The 23,313-nt window shown below is 36.9% G+C and overlaps 1 protein-coding gene across 2 annotated transcripts in view; it reads left to right on the top strand.

The window, feature by feature from the left end:
- Window positions 1-897: 897 nt before the first annotated feature.
- spop (speckle type BTB/POZ protein) overlaps window positions 898-23,313 on the top strand; it is a 66,644-nt gene continuing 44,228 nt past the window's right edge. For both annotated transcript variants that reach the window (XM_052543968.1, XM_052543958.1), the window contains exon 1: window positions 898-1,018. The gene's annotated coding sequence lies outside the window, so the exon portion shown is untranslated. The remainder of the gene's footprint in view (window positions 1,019-23,313) is intronic.

Below are 23,313 nucleotides of genomic sequence, written 5' to 3' on the forward strand. Positions count from 1 at the left end.
TTTTTCCTCTTTATTTTTTTAACAGAGTTAGTTTTTCATGAACATCTGCTGGTATTGATTCATGTCTCCCTTCAGAGCCTGAATTGGAAGAGGAACACATGCACTCAAAAACACCCAAACACCACACTCCTATAACCTCATGGATTAGGGGAAACGCACACGACCTGTTGCCACCCACCCACTCTCACACTAATGACCTTCACAGAATGACACAATGGGTGTGATATAAAGAATGGTAAAATGAAATGAAAGAGGATAGTGAGAGAGAGAGAGAGAGAGAGAGAGAGAGAGAGAGAGAGAGAGAGAGAGAGATTGCTTGTTTAATAATTTGTGATAGTTATTGCATGCATTCAAGCACTAGCAATAAATCTTACCCATCATAAACACTGCCAAAAAGACATTATGAGAAAATCTGACATTCACCCAAACATCATAGTTAACAATAAATAAAACTATTGTTAATGATGATAATAATAACTTAAAGAAAAAGGAGTGATCACTATCAGCAGTTATTGCCATACTATGGAGTAGACCAAATTTCAATTAAATTAAACTCTTAAAATACTTTAATGTCATCATTGTTTTTTTATTTTTGTTTTTTTTAATGCAGCAAAACCAAAGCAAACAAAAAGTGACAAATAAATAGTAAGAAAATAAATAAATAAAATAGGGTATAAGTAGTAATTACTTATATAATAAATTTATACGAAATATTAATGACTAAATATTAATATTAAAAAGAGATTTCTCAGACTGCTATTTATATTTCTCTAATACATTTCATTGAAACCCACAGATGAAAGGGAAAATGTTTAGAAGTATATGAATCTCTGCTTTAAAATAGTAATTACACCGATATTAAACTGATATTTACACTGGTGTGACCACTATTGCATAGCGCGCGCGCCCGAGCAATACGTACGCGCTCCCGTCCTCCGTCGTTGAGTTAACCCGGACGTGAAGCCGCTCCATAGAAAAATATCCGATACGGTAAAACAGCTTACCATCAAACAAAAAGGTAAGTGAATAAACTCAAACACACCACAACACATCAGGAGAAGTCACATCTTTCGATTTTAGCTTTCATTTACCTTCGTAAGAGTGAAAACAGCGCGTTTAGAGGATCTGTGTCGGTTATATTTCAGCTGGTTTCAGGCTGCTGTCGTGGTGCTAACTAGCTTAGCCTCTTGTTGCGCTTGCCAGCCTTATTACTTTATGACTCTTATATAACAGCTATGTAATGTGATTTTAGCAAAGCATTTCTGTGAATTGATAGTGGAACATTTTAACCTACAAATGACTGAGAGTTTGTAATCAAATTGGTGATTTTTATGACAACTGTCATGTTATAAATGAGCAGACTTGCTTTTCCACCTGCTCCAGTGTGTTGTGTTTACTTTATTTATTTTCACTAAGTGTGTTTTGTACGGACATATGTTAAATGCCCTGTATGCGTTTGTGTGCATTGTCACATCGACTTACTGCAGTACTCCAGTATTGTTGTAAATGCTTGTAAGTTGTTTTTTGGGCAGAGGCCTGGGTGTCAGTGACACAGAACTTGCTAAATACTAATCCCGCATTGAATGTGACTAAAAATGATCTCAGGGCGCATGCGCCGTCTACACCTAGCGCATCCTGCCAGATAGAGGGCCGTGGTTGTGCACACGCGCAGTGTGACGCTGCAGGGGCGCTCTTTGCCAGAAAGTGAACGTCGTTCATGATCGCGTTCACGCAGACGTGTTGAATGGGTTGCTGCATTGCAGAAATTATGAACAGCTGACAAGTTGGGCTGCCTCGGGCGCTTGTGAAGCGGAACAGTGTGCCACTCACGGATTGTTTGTGAGGGTGGTTTCAGATCAGCTCTTGGTCCCCAGTTGGTAACTTACTTGGGAAAAATGTGATGTTATGTTGAGTTTGTAGGAACACACTCCCCTTTATCATATCAGAGCTGGAGAAACCTCTAGTGTATACACACACACACACACACACACACACACACCCCTGTCACATGTAATATGACTAACCCAATGTGCTCAGTGGTGTGGAAGAAACCTGCTTGGTACCACCAAAAACACCTGTTTTGCCACTTTGGTGGTGTAAATGTCCAGCACAGGTGATGGTTGTCATTTTGAACTCTGATTGCTTTTAATGCATGGCTGTGTATGTTTACATTAAATACAAATATTGTGTTAATTTAATACATCTGTTAATTTAACACAATATTTATAGTTAAAGACACAGTACTGTTCAAAAGCTTGAGGTCAAGAAATTAAAACTTTTTCCAGCAAGGATGCATTCGTTGTGTAAAATTGACTGTGTGTGTGTGTAATATATATATATATATATATATATATATATATATATATATATATATATATATATATATATATATATATATATATATATATTAGGGCTGCACGTTCTCAAGTTTTTCATTAACCGTTAACCGAGGCCCTTAGCGGTTAATACTCGGTTAACCATAGTGTGCCATAGTAACCATAACCATAGTAATTTCCGGACATTGGCCGAAAAAAAAAAGGAATGTCCAATAAAATTGTATCTCTCCGGTCAAATTGTCCTATTAAAACTGCCTAATAATGCCGCCCATTAACACAATCTGAATTTGAGAATAAGCCTAAAATGTATAAGGCAAAAGGTAACAAGCAGACTCCGCGGCCGCCTCGCTAAGGCTATGACTATGACTATGTTTGACACGTACAATATTTGAAAATCGATAATTATTTATTTATTTATTTAAATTACATTTATATCTGAATTTATGTCAACCTATAGACTTTCAAATATCAAAATGTCATGAATTAATATGTATTTTTGTACAAAATGACATATAAACATATTTTCCTATTATACTTTGCCTGGAAACGCTTCCAACAAGGCGTCGGTTCTATTTCTAGCATGCACCCGTCGAGCCGCGCCTGAGCCGCGCGTCTCACGCAGGCAGTCGGCAAGCTCTAACCTGTTAACATGGGAACCGAATTAAAAACAGACACGCCACGCAGCTGAGATGCTTTCGCCACGCATCCAGTGTGTCCTGACCGGCATAATGATGCCCGGGTGTTGGCTGTTGAGATTACAACAACGAGATTGTACTTGAAGTATATCTAAGCACTGTATTGCAATACTTGCATTTTGCCCCGTCACTCGTATTAGCCCGCTTCATATTAGAAAAATGACTTCTTCTTGTGGACATTACAAATGTCTGGGAGCGCTCTGGCGGTCTCTGGTGGTGCAAAAATGTATTACAACTAAATTCAATGCACGCCATTGACGTCACTTAACCGAGCAAAATGTTTTACTCGGTTACACAATTTTTAACGGTTAATCGGTTAACCGGTTAACCATGGACACCCCTAATATATATATATATATATATATATATATATATATATATATATATATATATATATATATATATATATATATATACATATATATATGGTGCTTCTGGTGAAAAGAAGCTAAATCAAGGCCACACAAAAAAAAAAATCCAGTTTTTAAACTTTCAAACTTATCGAAGAATAATTTTGTACTTTTTATTAATGTGTTTATAATTTTTTTAATTATATTTATTTTATATCCACATTTTATTTTTTTTATAAAATTAATATTTTCTTTTACTTCCTTTTACTTTTCCACGTGATACATGGACATAAGGGAAGCTGTACTTGCGGAGCTCCAGTGAATCATTGGTTGAATGCTCACACTGAAGCATCAGTTCAAACTAATGATAGAGTTTGGAGTTTTCTATGCGATGTGTCAGATCAACTGGAAAGTTGCAAGATAGTTTCACAGATTCACATTGTTGAATTATTTTATAGTGACTGAATTCAGATGAATAATTTTGACATTAAGCGACGTTGTCATCAATGTCGTTGATGAGTTTGTAGGTTGATGCTCTGTCACACTCACTGGTTTCTAAGGTTTGTGTTCATTTTGTAATCACAGAAAAAAGACTCCCAAAAGTATTGTGAGCATAAGTTTATTGTAAACCAGTTGCATCAAAGGTTTGGAAATGTGACCCACTGCCATAAAGTTGGTTTGATGTTGGACATTAGATATTTGTAAGTTTTGCAATGATTTAGTGGAGCTCCACAAGGACCACCTCCTTCACTTACATGTTGCACAAGGAAAAGTTAAAAGAAATAAATGAATAAATAAACCTGGAAATAAATACATGTGGAAATAAATGAAATAAATAAACACATGAATAAATACATTTAAAAATAAACAAATAATAAATTAATTGAACAAATAACAATAAATGAGATAAGTAAATAAAAGTTACAAATAATACATAAAACATAAGTTCAGGTATAAATTAAGTTACAAATGCACTATATTTGTTTTTATCAAGCCATTTCTTTCTTTCTTTATTTTTCTGTTATTTTATTTGTTGACTTATCTATATATTTATCTATATACATTTTTAATTTCTGCAGGTTTGGTCCATCATAACAGTCTTTAGTGCAATCCTGCCTTTTAACTCCCATATGAATGAACTGAAAATGCCCACTCACTTTTTGCTAGTGGCTTCGTTCATACAGTTACAGAGAGCAATTCTTTGAGTGTGTTGGAGAGAGATGAGCCCCTTTCACACTGCACGTCGGACCCGCAATATTCCCGTAACATTGCCTGGTCGCCTTCTGTGTGAAAGCAACCACGTCCCGGAATTGATTACCGAATCGAACCCGGGTCGGGGACATAGTAACATTGCGGTAATCGATCCGGAACGAGCGCTGTGTGAACAAAAGCCAGATCTAATTCCGTATCGAAGTGATGACGCGCGTTATCGTGCGACTCTTTTACCGGCTGTTTTGAAGGAAGATCAACATTCGCGACGAAAACATATGTGCAAACTGTAATGAAGCAGAGATCAGTTAGTTCCTCACTTTCCGTGCTGACTCAGAGATCGTTTGCTTGCTTCAGTTAAAGTATAACTTGCCAAGCGTTGTCGACTCGTACATTACACGTCACGCGCTGATGTCACGTGTCGTTACGGGATCTTCAAGGGTTGTGTGTGAAAGCACGCACATATACCGGGTCATCACTGACAGTGTGAAAGTGCAAAATCTAGCGACCCGGGAACAATTGCAGGAACACTTTACCTGTGTATTTGCCGGAATGGCAGTGTGAAAGGGGCTATGGAGACACAGACTGTGTGAAAATTCACAGCTAATGCAGTTCTGGAGATACTTGCTTTTTTTAATCTATCCAATGCCCAGTTCTTAACCCCAGCTATGAAATAATAATGCAACTGAAATGGTGAAACTCTGGGTATGCTGCCCTTTTTAAAAGCCTCAAACTTCTGCCATCTGTTGTTGCAAACACGTTCTTTATTTCCATATTTATTCTGGCATTTTAGCATATGTCCTGAAATCAGTCTGACCCAATTCCCACTGTTTTGAGAATTGTATCTGTATCTATCTCTCCTTGACTGATATTCATGTGAGTTCTGCTTTGTCTTCCTTCTATAAAATAGCACAATGAAATATCTATTTGCATCTTTAAATCTATTTTGAATAATTCTGCAGATTTTTTTGTCCCTAAAAAATGCTCATTAGGATTCATCCAAACTGCTGGCATTTTATTCTAGCATTTAATACAATTTATAAAATGAGCCTCTCAGATCTCTCTGAATAGTTACATATACATTTTATTTACACTAATAACACCAAAATCTGTGGCTGTTATGAGGAATCTGGGGTGTCTCAGCAGGTGTGTCAGAAATGATGAATTCTTTCCTGTAACTATCAGCCGTGTAAAATGAGGCTGATGGAGCATCTCTGAATAAACTCTTGCATTAGGCGTTGATTAAAGTCTAGGGTAAATGTGATGGTTTCTTTCATTTCGGAGAGATTTACTACCGCAACTCTGACTTGGCAGTTTCCGCTATTCGAAAATAAAGTAATCCATCAATTAGTCAGCAGCTCTATCAAAGCCAAGATATTACGCACCAAATTGCCTCAAATGATGAACCGTTGTAATTTATGAACGAACCCGAGACCAGGCAGCAGACTGCTGGGCTGAAATATTCAGATTGTTATTATAATTTTTTAAAGCTGTTGTTTTTAAATAATCAGTAATGTTAACAGTAGTAAATGGCTTGCTTGGGTGTAATAAACATGGATCGTTATTTATTTAATAACTCCTGATAAAGTGGGTGCTTAAAATTTACCCAGTGAACAACCACATATTCTCAATGTCTGAATCATATGCAAAAGACAGCTGGTGGATTTGAAAGAGGATATAAAACATTATAGTCTGAAGATTTTAAAGGCATAGTCCTTCAGTCCATCAGTTAATTCAATTCAATTTAATTCAAGTTTATTTGTATAGTGCTTTTTACAATACAAATCATTACAAAGCAACTTTACAGAAAATTACGTTTCTACAATATTTAGTAGTAGCTTATAAGGGGTGAGTGTCAGTTTGTGCGCATATGACAGGATTTTTCTGAAACATTAATACAGGACGTAGTCAGCCAGACCATGCAGTCACACTTTTAGCAATATTTGTTAGTTCGTTTTGTTGATTCAGGGTTATGTTAATGTCTTGTGAAACAAAAAAAAGTGTTGTTAGGAAACAAATCTCTTAAAGGGAACATCGGATGCCCACTTTCCACAAGTTTGTAGTATTCTTTAGAGTCTTCATGAAATGTCTGCAACATACTTTGGTTAAAATTCCTCAGTGGTCATGTGTAATTTTAGCTTGTCAAAAACAACGCTCTTTGACCCGTTTCATTGTATGTCTCTTTAAATGCTAATGAGCTCTCTCTTCCTTCTGGAGGTCCGGCGGGATCATGAACAGTGGGTACTGATCCATTCTTGAGTTTTAACTTTTAAGCAAAACCCTTGTTTACCTCTGTAAATAAAAACAATTTAAATTCATGTCTCAGCATACTTCAATGAACTTTGAATGGAACATATACATTTGCTTGAACTCGAAAAAATGAAGACTCTTATGTTCACTTTTGCATCCACGAGTCTTTATTTTTGCTCCAGCTGTTTGAGCACAGAGAAAATAGTGGACAGCGTACAACTGGCTGAGGGCTGAGATATGTTAATGCTATAACACTTTTTTTTATCATGATTATAGTGACACAAATGGTCACGGTTTGTTTAAATGTGTAGAATCCACATAAGCTTGTTTTTCATCAGCAGGTCAAACTTTACAGCAAGGCATGCAAATTCGGTCTGTTTTTGGCCAGACGGAAGCTGCACATAGACTGAATGTAAATATAAGTCTCGGTAAATCCACTCTCTGACAGCAGGTGGCGTTTATTGAAAAGCTGAATTAGAGCCGTTTCCCGTAACCTTCGTGAACAAAGCAGTATTGCGATCAAAACACTTCCTTTAGGTATTAATGGAGTGAAGATGAAAACAAAATGCCAGCGAAACATTTCTGAAACCAGTCAGAACTTTCAGAGGTACATACATATAATTAATTCATATATTTATTTGTATAATTCCCTTAGTACTCTTTTAAAACCTCCCATGTTTTTCCGCCCTGTTTTCATTCAAGACGAAACTACTCTGCATGCTGTTGGCATGTGAGAAGTTTCGGAAAACTGTGCTTTATGCTGAACAGTATTTATCGTCAGTTATTCAAATTGTTTTTATCTAATACGGTTTTAATGATAATTAAAATATGAAATGGTAATACTTAGGGATGCACCGAAATGAAATTCTTGGCCGAAGCCGAAGCCGAATAATAATGAAATGCTTGGCCGAAGGCCGAAGGCCGAATACCGAACGCGGTGTTTCGCATTTTTTCCATTTATTTTGCCAATCTGTCACCTTTTTCAGGCCTTCTGAGTTTGCAGGTATGGACATGAGATGCAGCACTAAACAGTCTCTCACTGTTGGTGCTTGTGCATGGAGCAGACAAGTACCTGCAGAATAGTTGAACATTTTATTGCAGTTTTCTGACAGTTGCTCATTTCAAAACGAACAATGTCTTCAAGATAATGAAATGGTTGAAACCCAGTGTAGGCCTACTATTTTACTACACTGAAAATAGTTCAGAATTTTCACAAAATACATATAAAATATAGGTAGTAACACTTTATAATGTTTGTTAACGTTATTGCATTAACTAACAATGAGCAATACATTTGTTATGGTATTTATTAATCTTCGTTAATGTAAGATAATAAAAAATATTTAGTTCATGTTAGTTTAAGTGCATTAACAATTTTAACAAATAGGCCTACCACTTTTGATACTTTTTAATTCAGAAATTACAAATGTGATACTTAATTTTAATACTGTATTAGTAAATGTTAACATTAAGATTAATAAATGCTTTTAATAAGGGTTTTTCATTGTTAGTTAAAGTTAAAAATAGAAACTACTTATAAAGTGTTACCATAATCCAAAATATAAATAAAATCTTAAATTAATTTCCCATACAAGCAGCCTACCTGCGTGCCATCTGCGCCAGGTCAGGAAAGCGGCCTTGATTATTGCCACAGCCCATATAGAATCACAGACAGCAATTATTTTATCAGTTTTAACAATGAAGCTATGCGTCAGATTTCATCTTCATATAATATCCAATTTTGAATCCTTATCCAACCAGGGTTTAAAATTAGGATTGAGGGGACAGCATTTCCCCATTGTTGCTTTAATGCTTTGTCTCCCATTCTCACCGACATTGTCATAAACATCATAAAAAATTCTTTTAAATGATCATACACCTTCTTGCTACATGCTGCTGTCGCCTTTTTTTTTTTTTTTTTTGATGACGCGTCGCGCATGCGGCGGACGACTGTGCGCCACTGGTGGCTGGTGTTGCCAGATTGGGTGTTTTTTCGCTACATATTAAGACCCGTTTACGGTGTGTTTTAGCCGGGCTTCGCCAGGAAGGCTCTATAGAAATCTGGCACCCTATTGAACGAAGTTAACCTGAGAGAGCGTGCCGTTCACAGACACCAGAATGAACGAGTTGACAGTAACGTTCATCAGGCAGTAATACAGCACGTTCAGTTCACGTTCGCCCAAAATATGAACGAGTTCATGAACTATCGTTCAATGAACGCGTTCAGGCACAACACTGCCCATCTAACTGTTGAGCAGTCGAGCTTGTCCTCTGTCTTGCAAATGGGTTATTCTCTTGGAGGATCTCATCGAACATGTCAGACAGCCAGACTGTGCGCGGCTCATCTGTAGTACGAGCCAGTTTACTCTCTGAGCTGTTTTCATCTCCTGCGCTGTGCATCACCTGACAGTCTCCATCACCTAGCGGCTTCCCCAAATCCAGAACAATGTCTGCAAACGGCCGTTTTTGCATCTTTATCTGACACTTTTTAAAGTGTTTCCACACTGCTGACATGTTTGCTGCATAAAGCGCGCGCCTATCACTCTACGCGGGTTATTTGATTGCGTCATTAAAAACGTCATTGTTCGGCAAAATTTATTCGGCCTTTTTACTTATTCGGCCGAACACCGAAAGTGCTTTTTTGGCTATTTTCGGCCGAATAATTTCGGTTGCCGAACATTCGGTGCATCCCTAGTAATACTAACCGTGGGGAATTTTATCATGATTTATCACCAAACCGGTATTCGTTACATCTCTAGTAGCGGCGATTGAATTAGTTTAAATGAGAGGATGGAAATTGAAATGTCGATTGGGGTCACAAATGCCGTGTTAGCCTCCATATGAGGGCTAAAATATTTTCCTGCTCCTTGTCTGAGCATGCAAGTGTCTCTGTCCTTGCTCACATCAGAGTGAACTTATGCCCGATTATAGTTGGATGTAAGGAGCCACAGAAAGCGATGAACTGGATCTCGCTATATATCTGTCTGGGAGGACTTATAGTGTGCAAATTGTAAACTCAGTAATGAATATTTCCCTTGTTGTTGTCATGGAGACACTGTATACAGTTTCTCCCTCTCTCTCCCAGACTTCAGAATTATTGTTGCCCTCATTAGTATTCATGTAAACCTTATGCACTAAAAACATAAACACACTGTTTTTTACTCTCTTTTTTGTAGCATATATATATATAATGTATATATTTTTTGTCTCTGAAGTTAACTCATAACCTCAGTCAAAGTTTCTTGCATGGAGAGTGTGATGTATGGAGAGCTGTTTTTCTCTCTGTCTGGGACCCTTTGAATTAAAATGAGACAAGATTATTGCTGCTGCTGTATCTTAAGGTCATTAGGGCCCTAGCCACTAGGGACACTAGATTGCAAAAATCTTGAGTTTTTGTCTAAGGGCGTATCCCTGGGAGCCTGACAAAATGTAATGTTTTGATGTCATGCAATAGACTACTTTTAGCCTTGTATTTTTGGCAGCACATTCATGATGGGCAGAATTGGAGGGTGCCAGAGAGGAAGGCGTTGGGAGTATGACTTGCCCATTGGACTGTTTGATAGTCAACTACTTGAGATTCTAGATCCCTAACAGCCACTAATGTTCTAACACACACATACACATGCTCACTGAGAGTTGTATAAAACATTTAAATCTGTGTCCAAACAGCCAGTTACCTTCCTGTCCAGACTGTCATTGACTTGCTGGACAGCACTTTTAAATGAAGGCGCCAGACTGCTTTCCAGGTGTCACATGTAATGATCTAAAACATATTGAAGTTAGCTTTAGAAATATCCAAGGGAGTATGTAATGACTGTTGAAATTAATGAAATTGATGTTCATAAATTAACTTACAACTTTTAACTGCTCCATCAGATGCCATTGTTAATTTAGTATTTTTTTCTTTTTAACCAACTGCTGACCCACACAATATGGTGGGATATAAAGACAGCATAGAATATATCTATGCTAAAATTGACTAGATGGAGTCATCTAAGTAGTCAGGATGTATTCGTGCCTTGTCAAGTCGTTCTAACACAGTTTATTGTTCAAGTTTTAAACACAGACTCAAAACTTAGTATATTTCAGTCTGCAGTGAAAATAGAGGCATTACTAGAATGTTTTGGGGCAGAAAAAGGTGTCTGTGTGTGTGTGGCTGTGCTGTATATCTGTCTCTCTCTTTCTACAATCTGGTGTGTTTCTTCACTTGTGTGGTAATGAGCTTGATGAATATTCATGAGGCAGGGCTGTTGGCAGCATGTCTCAGGATTCCTGTGAAACTGTTGTGCTGGAGTGTCTGAAGGTGCAGAGTAATGCTGCATGTCTTTGAGTTAAAAGCTCAAATGGGTCTACCAGTGACCTGCTTGGCCTTAAAAAAAAGTTCAGATGCACTTCATATATGTATATAAACAATATTAATTTACTAATAATTTTAATATTATTATTATTCATAATAATAATAAATATATGCATAAATATATATAATATACATACATTCATGATGATATTGGTTTAGCATAATGATCATGTAGTTATTACAAATAGTAATAACAGTACAAAAAATTGGTTATCAGACAAAGTCTGTATTGTTCATAAAAAGGTGATATTGGTTTATTGGTCTCTAGTCCTCCTGTTTTTTTTTTCTTTCTCCTTCACTATTTTCTGTTCTTGTGTTGTTGTTTAGAAGTTGTCTGCTCTACATTATACGTAAGTACATTTTTTTACACTGACAGCTGTTCAGTAGAAAGTCAGACTGTGTTGTTGTGGAAGTTGATAACTATCATTTTCTATATTTTTCGTTTGGTCTGCTTTGTTCTGCTCCTGTCTATATCTTTCTACTTTCTCTCCCTCTCTGGGTGTCATCTTCTGTCACTCTTTCTCTCTGTGACTTGTCTAGATACCTGTCTCTCCCCGTCTCTCTTTTTTTCTGCCTCCCTGTCTCCCGCTGTTATGTGTCTAACTGCTCGTTAAGCCATCTGTAAAACCTTTGATCCCAAAGCTTTGCCACTCAGCAGACAAACAGAGAAGTGTGTGTCCGACTTAGTTTTGTTACACGTGTGTGAGAGATGAACAAACTCTGAGCATGTGTGTATATGTGTGTTTGGAATGTATTTTGAAGCACTTAATACTAGCTTTGTTATCGTAATTTGTGGATCTCGCAGTATAAACTATTTGAATTGGAGTGAGGTATTTATTCCAAACAAGCTAAAGTGTTCTCTTCAAAAATGAGTGACTTTATGAAACTGATGCAGATGGTTCAGGAGTCATGAAGTTTAGTTTTAAAGAGCTTGTCAGCATGACTTCTGACTGAATCAAAGCAAGGTTTAGGATATTTAATAGCAGCCAAAGTGAAGTGGAAATGTACCATTGGAAGTGATTGGAAATGCACCACTTGCTTCAAATTCCTGGTGGGTTGTAGTCTGCTATAGAGGTCTGTCATTCCTCTTCTGACCTCGTGTAGACAAACCTTTGACTGATAAGCGTTTTTTAGTTATGGCCACTATGATAGGTAAATTGCAATGTGGTCAGTCGATGATATAATGCTGATATATGCATATCATTATATTCTCTACCTTTGAAGACAGGGTAACTGTTGGTTTGGATGTGCCTTGATAACCAATCACATTGTAGCCTTGAGTTATAAGATAAGTACCATTGAAATAAATAAGTGCTGGAAACTGAATCCTACCTGTTGCAGATTTTGTCTCTGACTTCTCTTTTAAAAACAGCATTTTTTATTTTATTTTTTATCTTGGAGGCTTGCCTTAAAGCTCCATTTTTAAGCCACATTTTTGTGAGCTAAATTCTCCAGATGGCTCTCGAAGGGTTGTAGGCATGTCCTCTGAGGCTTAGACACAACTTTTATCTGCATATCACTGATTGGCCCGCTCAGATGGCAAAACAGGCCTAACCATCTGTAGCTGAAGAATCCGGCCTAGCTTGAGCTTTCTTACTGTTGCTGAAAAACCCACTGAAAATCAGCATTGGATATCTGAAGTTCTTAATTTATACAAGTCCCTAACATCAAGTCATTTCATGGGGTCTTTAAACATTAGTGGAGATGAGTGTATGTTTGCGTGTGTGTCAGTGGCTGAAAAGACATCTTTCAGTCTCATCTTTTCATCAATGAGAGGGACCACTCAGAGCGGACATGTTTGCTCTCCTTCATCTCACTCTGCCTCTGTGCTGTCCATCCAGACAGGTGACCCGTGGTCTCGTCTCATCAACACGTCTGCTAGTGTAGAGAGCTATGCTTCTGATCAAAGCTATTTGTGTCTCTAAGGGCTCTGATGTCGTTCTCATCAGATATGATGTCTGGCTGCTAAATAGACCTGCTTCGAATACCTCCTGACAGCCGTGCACATACACACTGATGCCTGTTATAGCGCTTTGTCACCTTCTTCTTAGGAGCAGAATCAATTAAGTTAGTGTCAAAGTCTTTATCACTCATTCAACCAGACAGTTTTTTTTTTATCCATCTCTGGTGATGTCTTGGTTCTTTTTCATTTCAGTGCTTCTCTCTCTTTCCATCACTCTTGTCATCTGCAGAAAATGTGTGCTTCTAATCAGTCTCAGTCTTCTGAGAAAGCAAAGGCAGTTTTATTGTTGTTTGAACATGTTCATCTGTTGTGGGTAGAATGGTGTAGTTTTGACTAAATTGAGATCTCATTCTTGAGTCTACTCGACTTGCATTGTGCACATTTGTTTTTACTGCATGTCAAGCATGTGATTTCTTAGCATAAGATATATTATAAAAGTATATTTATCAGTTATTTTTTCTTTTCGAAAATACATAAAAAAATGCAGTTCATATTTGAATACACCTCTATGAATGTTTTTTTTTCCTGAAATTTATTCAAATTAATTATTGAAAAGAAACCTTTATTCAGAAAGTTTTTTTGTTTTTGTTTTGTTACTTATTAGAATATAAATATATTTGAATCCTGCTTATTGCACATGTATTATTTGAAAATTATTATTTATTAATTAAAAATACAATTTATTTAATGATAGTAAATTTGAGGAAACGGTCTCACCCTCCTTCCTTTTTTTGGAGCTAGAAGTAGTTGTTTTCTCTGCCTGTAAAGAGCCTGTTGACTGTGATTACAAATACCAACGTGTAAACACCTTCCAAAAGTGTGTGACAAAGAACATGTGGCTGCCCAGCAATAGGATTGCCACTGAAATAAACTGTTATGTTTGCAGGTAAAGGAAATGTATATCACAATTATTTTGGTTGTGCAGAGACACTTTTATGTGGCCATGTAGAAATGAATTGTACATCTACATCCCCACTTGGCAAGCAATCCAAAAAGCTCAATAAGCATGAATTGCATTACCCCCCCACAATGCCCTATAGAAGTTTTTCATCTCTAATCCTCTGTGTGGCGACACACATGTGATCTAATAGTCTCATTAAGCCAACAAAAAAAAGTGTATGAATGTTTTATGAGAGGTAGTGCTGCACATAGTGTGAGGGTTTTCAGCAGGGGGTCTGCCAATTATTTTATTCTCAAAACCATTAGTGAGAAAATTAAAATGTGTTAAAAATATAACATTAAGTTAACTGCAGTCCAAGCTAAAGTTCAGCTGAATGAGTCATAGTCCCTCCCACATTAAAATGATTGTTAAATTTAAATATATTGTTAGAAATAAATGTGAATGTGTAAATGCAGACTGTATTCCTTCACACCACTCCACACAGATATGATAGAGAGTTATGAAAGGCAAATCAAGAGTGCAGATAAAGCATTAGAAAGGAAGAATGTGGTTGATTGGTGAGAGGACTGGTAGAAACAGGAAGAAAAGTGAAGCACTTTTGGCAGAGAGCGTCTGATCGTGACTTGTTGCCCTTGAATGTCTTCTGTTAAATGTGTGAAGGGGAAGCATTTATCTTCTGTATACCTGTGTGAGCGTGTCTATCTGTCCTCCAGCTGACAGCAGCACTCTTCATGTTGACACGTATTCTCTCTTATCATCTGTTTTTACACACTACAGCTTCACTCTGAAGAACACACCTGTACCTCTTGCTGCCTAATGCTGCCTTCAAGTTATTTTGGGAAGCTATTTAGATGTTCCTCAAGCTGTAATTATGAAGTGATGGCCATACAAGTAAGATGTAAAAGATTTAAAAGTGTCATATTTTGAAGGGTGCTTTCCCTTTTAAGAGTACCGCATGTCCGAGTGGTGTCTATTCATGCATAAGATGTTCTGTAAGCACTTTCAGAATGCTTACTGTCTTTTATAAATAAGTCGTTCAGATCCATTTGTTTATAACTCTCTGAGCTCTGTCCACTAACAAGTGTTTTTCAACCATCTAATCCAGTGGTTCCCAACCTTTTTCAACTCGCGGCCCACATCACCAAACACACGTTTGCACGACCCAAAATTAACTGGCTGCAAAATTAACTGCAAAATTAACTGACCCCACTATTGTTGGGTTAATAACTTAGTACTCAGAAGCTAGATTGTTAATTGTATTTATTGAATGAACTAGGGCTGTGCGATATGGACAAAAAAAACCTGTCGCGATTTCTTTGATCAATTTTGCGACTGTGACACACAATATGCTTTTACAGTCATAAATGCATTCAGGATTAATTTGAAACATATTCCCAAAAGAAAACAAAATTAGAGCTTTATGAAAAAGTTGTAACGTCTCTAGAACAGACATAAGTTAAAATTATTACTATAGTAAAGATGTAACAAAATGTACAGACTTATGGCAAAAAAAACTAACAAAAAAAAACTTTATTTTCTTTTTTGCCATGCATTGTTCATAGATCTCATTAATTGTAGCGGTGCCTCAGGTGTTGTATAACAGTATGCGGTCAGCTTAACGCAAAAGCACATTAAAATAAAACGCACAAGCGTGATTCTCTCTGCTCACACTCAGATTTCCTCTGCTCTGTCACAAAACCAGACGTGCTTTCTCAGATACACACTGCTATGCATGGAAAGAGTGTGCACACTTAAAACGTGTCTCCTCTCACTTAAACTGCGTCCTGTGCACTCACAATTCTCTCTGTGCTCATGTGTTAGATATGAATTATTTTTCCACATTTTTATTTCTAGCCTTTTGCCGCTTGCAGTGTGAATGCTCTGATCCGTTAACATGGGCTCAGAAAAAAGGCGCATCACAGACAGTGTGTGAACCTGGAGTTAAGCATATGCCCAGTCTGTTCTGTTCTCGCGCTAGGCGCTGCATTCTGATTGGCTCGGATAGCATACTGCGGGAGGTCAGGGCTGCGGAAATCCATGCTATAAAGTGATTTCGAAATCGTGCACGCTCAAATCGTGATTTTATGACGATTTCTATTAATCGCACAGTCCTAGAATGGACTGGAAATGAACAGAAAATAACTCGGGCTGGCACCGCTCAGCAAAACGAGAAAACCAGATCCAGGCAGAGCTCAGCAGCGGGTAGACAGCAGAGCAAGCAGTCAGGAGGAAACACAACAGCCATTTATGCATGTTTGAATTTGTTGTTCTGTAGAATATAAATATATAATAAAGTATTATTTAATAATAGAACTTGCATATTTGTCATTTTAAATGAACTTAGGACTGGTGGTGGTGCTGCTTTATTTTCAGTGTTTCTGTAAAAACAATTATTGGGAGAAAACCAAAATTCTGATAAGATAATGATATGAATTCTACTAATAAGAACAATAAAAAATGCAGTAAGGATTATTTCATGAATATTAATCAGGTTGTGTGCGTTTGTTCGAACTGATTTGCTGAAATCAATGCAGGCACGATAATAAATGAGAACCAGCCAATGAGATTTGCCATTTGTGGATTAGCTCCACCCACTACTGGAGAAATCGTCAGTTCTTAAAAGCTGAAGAATTCCAAGGGAACGTTGTTATTTTGACTGGAAAATACAACAAAGAATATTGTATTAGGGCTGGGCGATATGGAGCAGAAAATATATCTCGATATATTTTGCTATATCTCGATATACGATATATACGATATACGATATACAATATATATCTCGATATCTTTACAGGAAAAATAAACCCCCAAAAACTACTGCAAAAACAAATATGCCAAATATTACATTGTTTAGGGTCCTATGAAACGTTAAATTTTTTTTCTTCACCATATGTTTTATTGTTACCTAATTCTGTGTTTTAGAATGTGTAATTATTTAAATGCACAAAAACAACTTAATTAGTTAATAAAAATTATTTAAATAGCCTTATGTGAAATGTTTTTTTCCTTCAGAAATTCTTTGTATTTAAATTTTTCTGGTTATCAAATGAAGGCATAAAACATTCGTTTAGTTTATCTTTTAATTAAAATTAAGCAAACTTCATTTTTTTTGGTAAACAAGGGGGATTTACTATTAAAAATAAAATATGGAAGAAATGTTGTGTGATTTATTCCTTAAAAAATTATTTTCTTTTCATTTCAATAGTAGTAGTAGTAGTAGTAGTGGGCTATGTACATTCTGCTGAACAATAGTAATAGATTTCTGGCAAATACTTTTATTTTGAAGGGTTTACCGTTACAGTTCTCTGTATGTGATATTACAGTCTATGATTTGATATATGATGCTAGTTATACTCAAATCAAACGGTCAAAAGCTCATGAAGTGACTCTCAGAGCACTTCTGGAGATGTTCCTCATGTGTTTACATCCTTATTTAGTGAGACGAAAGACAAGCGTCACGCGTGCTTCAGTGCATGTTAATAAACGGAAGCTGTGCTTCTGCGCCATTCATTAACACAGACAGGCAGAACATGCAGGATTCATATTTAAATAGACTTTTCCGGCTTAATATTTGCAGATATTAGTCCTTATCGCGATTTGATGTAAGTGCAATGACCTACTTTTCATTAATTTATTAAAAATTTGTCAAATTTTGTGACATACCATGTTAAACTGTAAATTCTGTTATGACTGGATTCCTCGATTGCATCCTATAGTAGACATCTGCCTGCTGTTAGCCCGACGTCTGAAAACCGAAGTATCTCCATATCTCCAATACATTTTTTGACTAGTTCTGTACACGCGAGGGGAGGGGGAACAAAATCAAGGAGGCAGAGGGCGAGCGAGCTGGGATGAGCACAGCACAGAGAAGGCAAACAAGCAAAGTGGCGGAATCAGAATTAAATATAAACAATATATCGATATATACAATATATCAAAATCCATATAGTGTTTAAAAAATATCTCGATATATTTTAAATATCGAGATATTGCCGACCTCTATCGTACCTTTAATGACCCACTTCTGATAACAGATTCATAATTTATGTCTGTTTTCAAAGAAAATTTAATGCAGAGACAGGATGTATAAAACAGTCTTTACATGTGATCCATCTTTTTCTTTTTTTATTCTTCCATTTTTATTCAGCTCACTCTTTCACTGCGTTTTAGCTTTTCTCTTTGTCAGAATTTCTCCATCTTTCGATCTCTTCTAACAGTAGATTGCTGTCCAGTGCTGAGTTGATCATCTGTCTCTTTCTGTCTCTTCCACTCTCTCCCTTCATCTCTCTCTCTCATCTCTCCTGCTCACAATCATGCTTTGGGTACTTGAACACCTTTTGGCAATAGTTATTTGATTAATTGTTGAATCTAATATTGATTGAGCTGCACATTATGTGTGAACCTGAATTGGCTTTAGTGTTGATCTACTTTGTTTTTATTGAACTTACAGGCCTCTTTGTTGGGAATAGTTTTTTGCCTTCTTGATTAGGAAGTGTTTGCTTGTACCTCCATCTTTGAGAAGATCTGTTTTTGTATTGTTTGTTCGTGAGAAGTACATCAGGAAACTATTTGTTGTCTCTGATTTGTGTTTATCGCTGTCTTTCAAAATTTACTGAGCTGCCCACCATGGGATAGACATCATAGATGATTCTGTGACACCCAGAAATGCCGAGTGGCATGTTGGCAGCACACTATATTTTGAGACGCAGCCCTGTCTAACCTCCATCTATCCTTTGTCAGATGAAGAGACTTGTTTTTGTTTTCAACTCTTTGCGGAAAAAGGCATGAAAATCAGTAGTATTGTGATTGTTTTGTGTTAAATAGATACACTTAGGCTCAGTATCAATTTTAATTATTATCATGCATGTCAAGCAATTAGCTGTCTAAAGCACATTAGATGGCATAATAACTTACTACTTCAGTCAGAGAGCAGAGGTGAGAATTCTGTGAAGCGTAGCACAGCTGCACTGGTTTGAAATCCCTTCTCTGCTTCCTATCGAATGTGTTTGCTTTTTTATTGTGGGAAGGGCAACTGACATATGCGGTTTGATCATATTTGAAAGTAATACACAGTCGGGGTGGTTCACCCAAAAAATATAAATACTTAGGGTACATCCTAACGAAGCCAGAGCTTTCCCTATTCTATCTTTTTTTCTCCCCATCTTAAGAGATATCTGTGTCCACGAAACCGACACAAAATGATGTCGTATACACTAGGGATGTCAAATTTCGATTATTTCCATGATCGATCATCGTTTAAATTAAAGATCAATTAATCGATTAATCGTTAACCATAATACTGCAAAATGCGTCTATTGCAGGCACGCAGTCAGCGGTATGACAGGATGTGCAAAAGCCACACACACACACAAAACGCTTTCTCACTTGAATTAAAGAGGTTTTAGTCTGAATAAAATGCTAGTAGCAGGATTATAAAATGAATAGATGCAATTATGATCATTTGATAAAATGAAGAGAGCGCGCCATACTTTTGAGGTCATTTTACTTTGTTGACAGTTTCCAATCCTGCACGGAGAACGCTGAACGCGCATCTTTAAATGGTTTTGTGGTGCTCGTTGTTGTATTTTAAAGCACAATTGCAATGTTTTCAACTGACATTATTGTATTTAAAATAAAATTATCCGAAATGTGGAGCGCGTGTGACTGCGCTGCACATTAAGTGAACTACATCGGCGCTGCTGCACCAAAACACACTGTTTCTCACATTAATTTGATCCTGCTGGATTCTGTCCTAGAAAATGTCAGATTTTTAAAAATCCGGCATACAGCGCATTAGATCGTGACAGTGCATTCGTGCAGACGAGGATGAGCGAGCGCGGCTTTGGCTAGATTTATTTGGAGGTTATTGCTCATGTCTCATTCGGCACAAATCGAAATGTTTCCATATTCGCAATGTATTTGAATGTTAAACTATTATTTATAATGTAAACTAGGCTTGTACTTAACACGCATTCACATATAGACGGAAAAGATGATCCTCTTCATATGAGCAAAAACGTCCTTGGAACAGCAGAGAGGACTCTCTCTACGGTCTATTTAAACTGACCAGTGTAACCTTTTAAATGTTTAGTTGACTATTTTATTTTGATAATGAACAGACTGCGATGTAAGTTTGAATCGCTAGAATATACGTGTGCAGCAGGCTCCAGCGCGATCGAAACAGCTGAGACAGAAGAAAAATATATATATTTTCCGCAAAAGTGTTTACTTTCATTTGTACACACTCACAATAAAAACAGAAGATTTGTGCTCTTGTAAAATAAAGCAAACAAACAGAATGCGTTGTCATCCTTTTTGTTTTGTTTTTTTGTGAACTTATGGAGCGCCCACACTTCTGTTTTAAATCCGTTAATCTTAATTATTTAAGTCGGATATATTTCGCATAGCCTATTTAAAAAAAAAAAAAAAAAAAAAAAAATGAAAACAAATTGTTATTTTTATGTTGGGCCTATTACTTAGTAGGCTATAAATTTTCCTTAAAGCATCCCATTTTGTCCCAGGGCTTAGAACCTGTGCCCTAGTCAGGTCCATGCAGAAACTTGTGAACGATGCTCGGCGTCACCGTTTAGTGACAGCAGTGAATGCTCCAGGAATGTGTCGGTCACAGCGCCTATTAATCGCTGTTTTGAATCCAGCAATTATTTATTTAGAAATGATAAGATCTGATTATGACAAGTGTGGTATAAAAGCTTTGTTTATTAGACGAATAATAGGTTAACTGGAAAATGTTAGATCGCGACCATGCTTTTGGACCCCATAGTCTTCATTTACGCGGCTTTGTTCTGGTTTGCCGGTTGGTCACGAATTTCCACAAATTCAGTATATTTAGGCATTGTTTCTTTTCCTAAATCTTCATAGTCTAACCCTCTAATTAATGAAACATGGACAATTGCCACATTAATAATTCGTAGGAATGAATTAACAAGTTGTAGGAATGAATAGACTACCTGTCCTGTCACTGTGTCCCGCAGCCCTGCAAAGCGCACGATATAAAACAGTTATCTGATGAAATGATTAGTAACTACATTTCTATTGCTTTTAATGTTGAAGAACTTTTATGTTGTTTCTATTTTAATGTACTTTAAAGTTTAAATCATATTAAAAGCTTAATTTGTACATTGTGAATGAATGATGATGCTTTTATATATCGTCACCGTCACTCACAGCCGCTCGCACGTGTTGAGTGCGCATGAGCCGCACGCAGCCCAACATTGAATCGGTTAACCGACCATCGATAGCCTTAATCGATTGCATCTCTTATCGACAATTAATCGATCATCGATTAATCGTTGACATCCCTAGTATACACGCCAGACCAGCATGTGGCGCTGTAATTCTGCCGCAGAGATACACTAAAAACAGAGAAGTAGACTTGGACTTTATGCATAAACCTTGCATGTGGTATACAAATGAATATGGAACAATACATGTATTAATCTGTGTTAATGTTAGTCAATAAAAAGACAATTGTTCAGTGTTAATATTATTGTTTCTGTTACGTGACATAGCAGTTTCTGACTAGGGGCGAGTGGTGGGGTGATGACGTGATCATTTCAGAATATATACGGATTCGCTGTCCACATGAATATGCAAGTGCTGTGTTTTCAGATTTATTCACTCTGGGACATGGTTTCAAAAACTATTGGTTTCACTCTCCCAAAATGCTGGATCCGTCCGGATGAAACTCCTATACCATACAAAATGTATGTGTATACTAAACACGGTTCTGTGTGAATGGATCCTTAGTTACCAATGAGGCAAGATTGAACCCAGACTTAGAATATAGCACCCAAGCACATTTTATTGTGCCTTTTTTTTTTTTTTTAACCTCTACAGCATCGTTTCCCATTTATTTAAATGAAAAAGTGAACATTCTTTAAAACTTTAGCTTTGATCCACAAAATATTCATAAAGGTTTGCAATGACATGAGTGCCATAAGTAATTTACATATGTAAACTAGTCATAAGGGTCCATTTGAAATTGAGATTGTTACATTATATGAAAGCTGAATACATAATCTTTCCATTGATGTATGACTTGTTAGGATAGGACATTTGGGCGAGATACAACTATTAGAAAACCTTGATACTTTAGAAAAATCTAAACATTGAGAAAATCGCCTTTAAAGTTGTCCAAATTAAGTCCTTAGAAATGCATAAATGCATTTTTTTTTTTTTATGTTTGCTCCTAATTGATGCTAAAATCGAGTGGCACCCAGTACATTTAGTTAGAACTGACATTTAGTTTGTGCTTATTAGGATTTGTCATGGATTCCCTGCATTTACGGCCAGCAAATCAACATGTAGTTAAATTCGATTAGTGTTATTATTATTTTTTTTTATAATAATTGAATATTCTACTATATGAGCAGACCCTTAATATATAAACATATTGATTTGACTGTTTGAAACATTTCATGTAAGTGAGGCAACAGTGAGACAGTGAAACATTATTGAGGCAAAATGAATCTGGGGCAAACCTGTGATGGCAATGCAGGGATTGCATAGATCTTGTGAATCTGCTGGTAATCATTGGTTGCGCTTTGAAATGTCAGCGGCAAGTTGGGTTGTTGAAGTCATCTGAACTTTGAGTGGCACACTAAAACACTTGACTGGAAGTTCTGTAGCTGATGCTTTGCTCCAAAGCGTTGCAGTTCAATGACATGAGTCATCTTAAAAGGGCTTAATTCAGGAATTCAATGATGAGTGCATCATGTGACCCAGAACTCTCTCAATTCACACCTACACCTGCTGTACTATACTGGACACACACACACACACACACAGATACTAACTGAAGGAAATGAAGAATCCAGCCCTCAGGATCGCTGTGAGCAGGTTTTTGGATGATAATGGTGTTGAGCTGGGGAGATTTGGGCTTCCCTGGTAGTGGAGAGCAGTTTGAGCTGAGCTTGTGTTTGATGTCATGTCTAGGGGATGATGGGATTGATTTCTGAACTGGTCCGAGTCCTTCAGTGCTTCAGAACCGATCAACTCTCCTTGATCTGTTCCTCCGCCTTAGATACCTGATCACCAAGCGCTTTGGCAAGACATTTTAGCATTATTGTGGGCTGATTTCACGATGGAGAAAAGCATGTAAAGTTTGTGCTCAGTCAAGAATGTTATTATAAAATTCTGTTTTATAATAATACTTTTACAGTTTTCGTTACTCAAGTGTTGCATAACTGCAGCTTTCTTTCAGACCTTTTGTGATGAATAACCATGTCATTT

This window comes from Carassius gibelio, chromosome A3, assembly GCF_023724105.1.
Source record: "Carassius gibelio isolate Cgi1373 ecotype wild population from Czech Republic chromosome A3, carGib1.2-hapl.c, whole genome shotgun sequence".
Taxonomy (NCBI): domain Eukaryota; kingdom Metazoa; phylum Chordata; class Actinopteri; order Cypriniformes; family Cyprinidae; genus Carassius; species Carassius gibelio.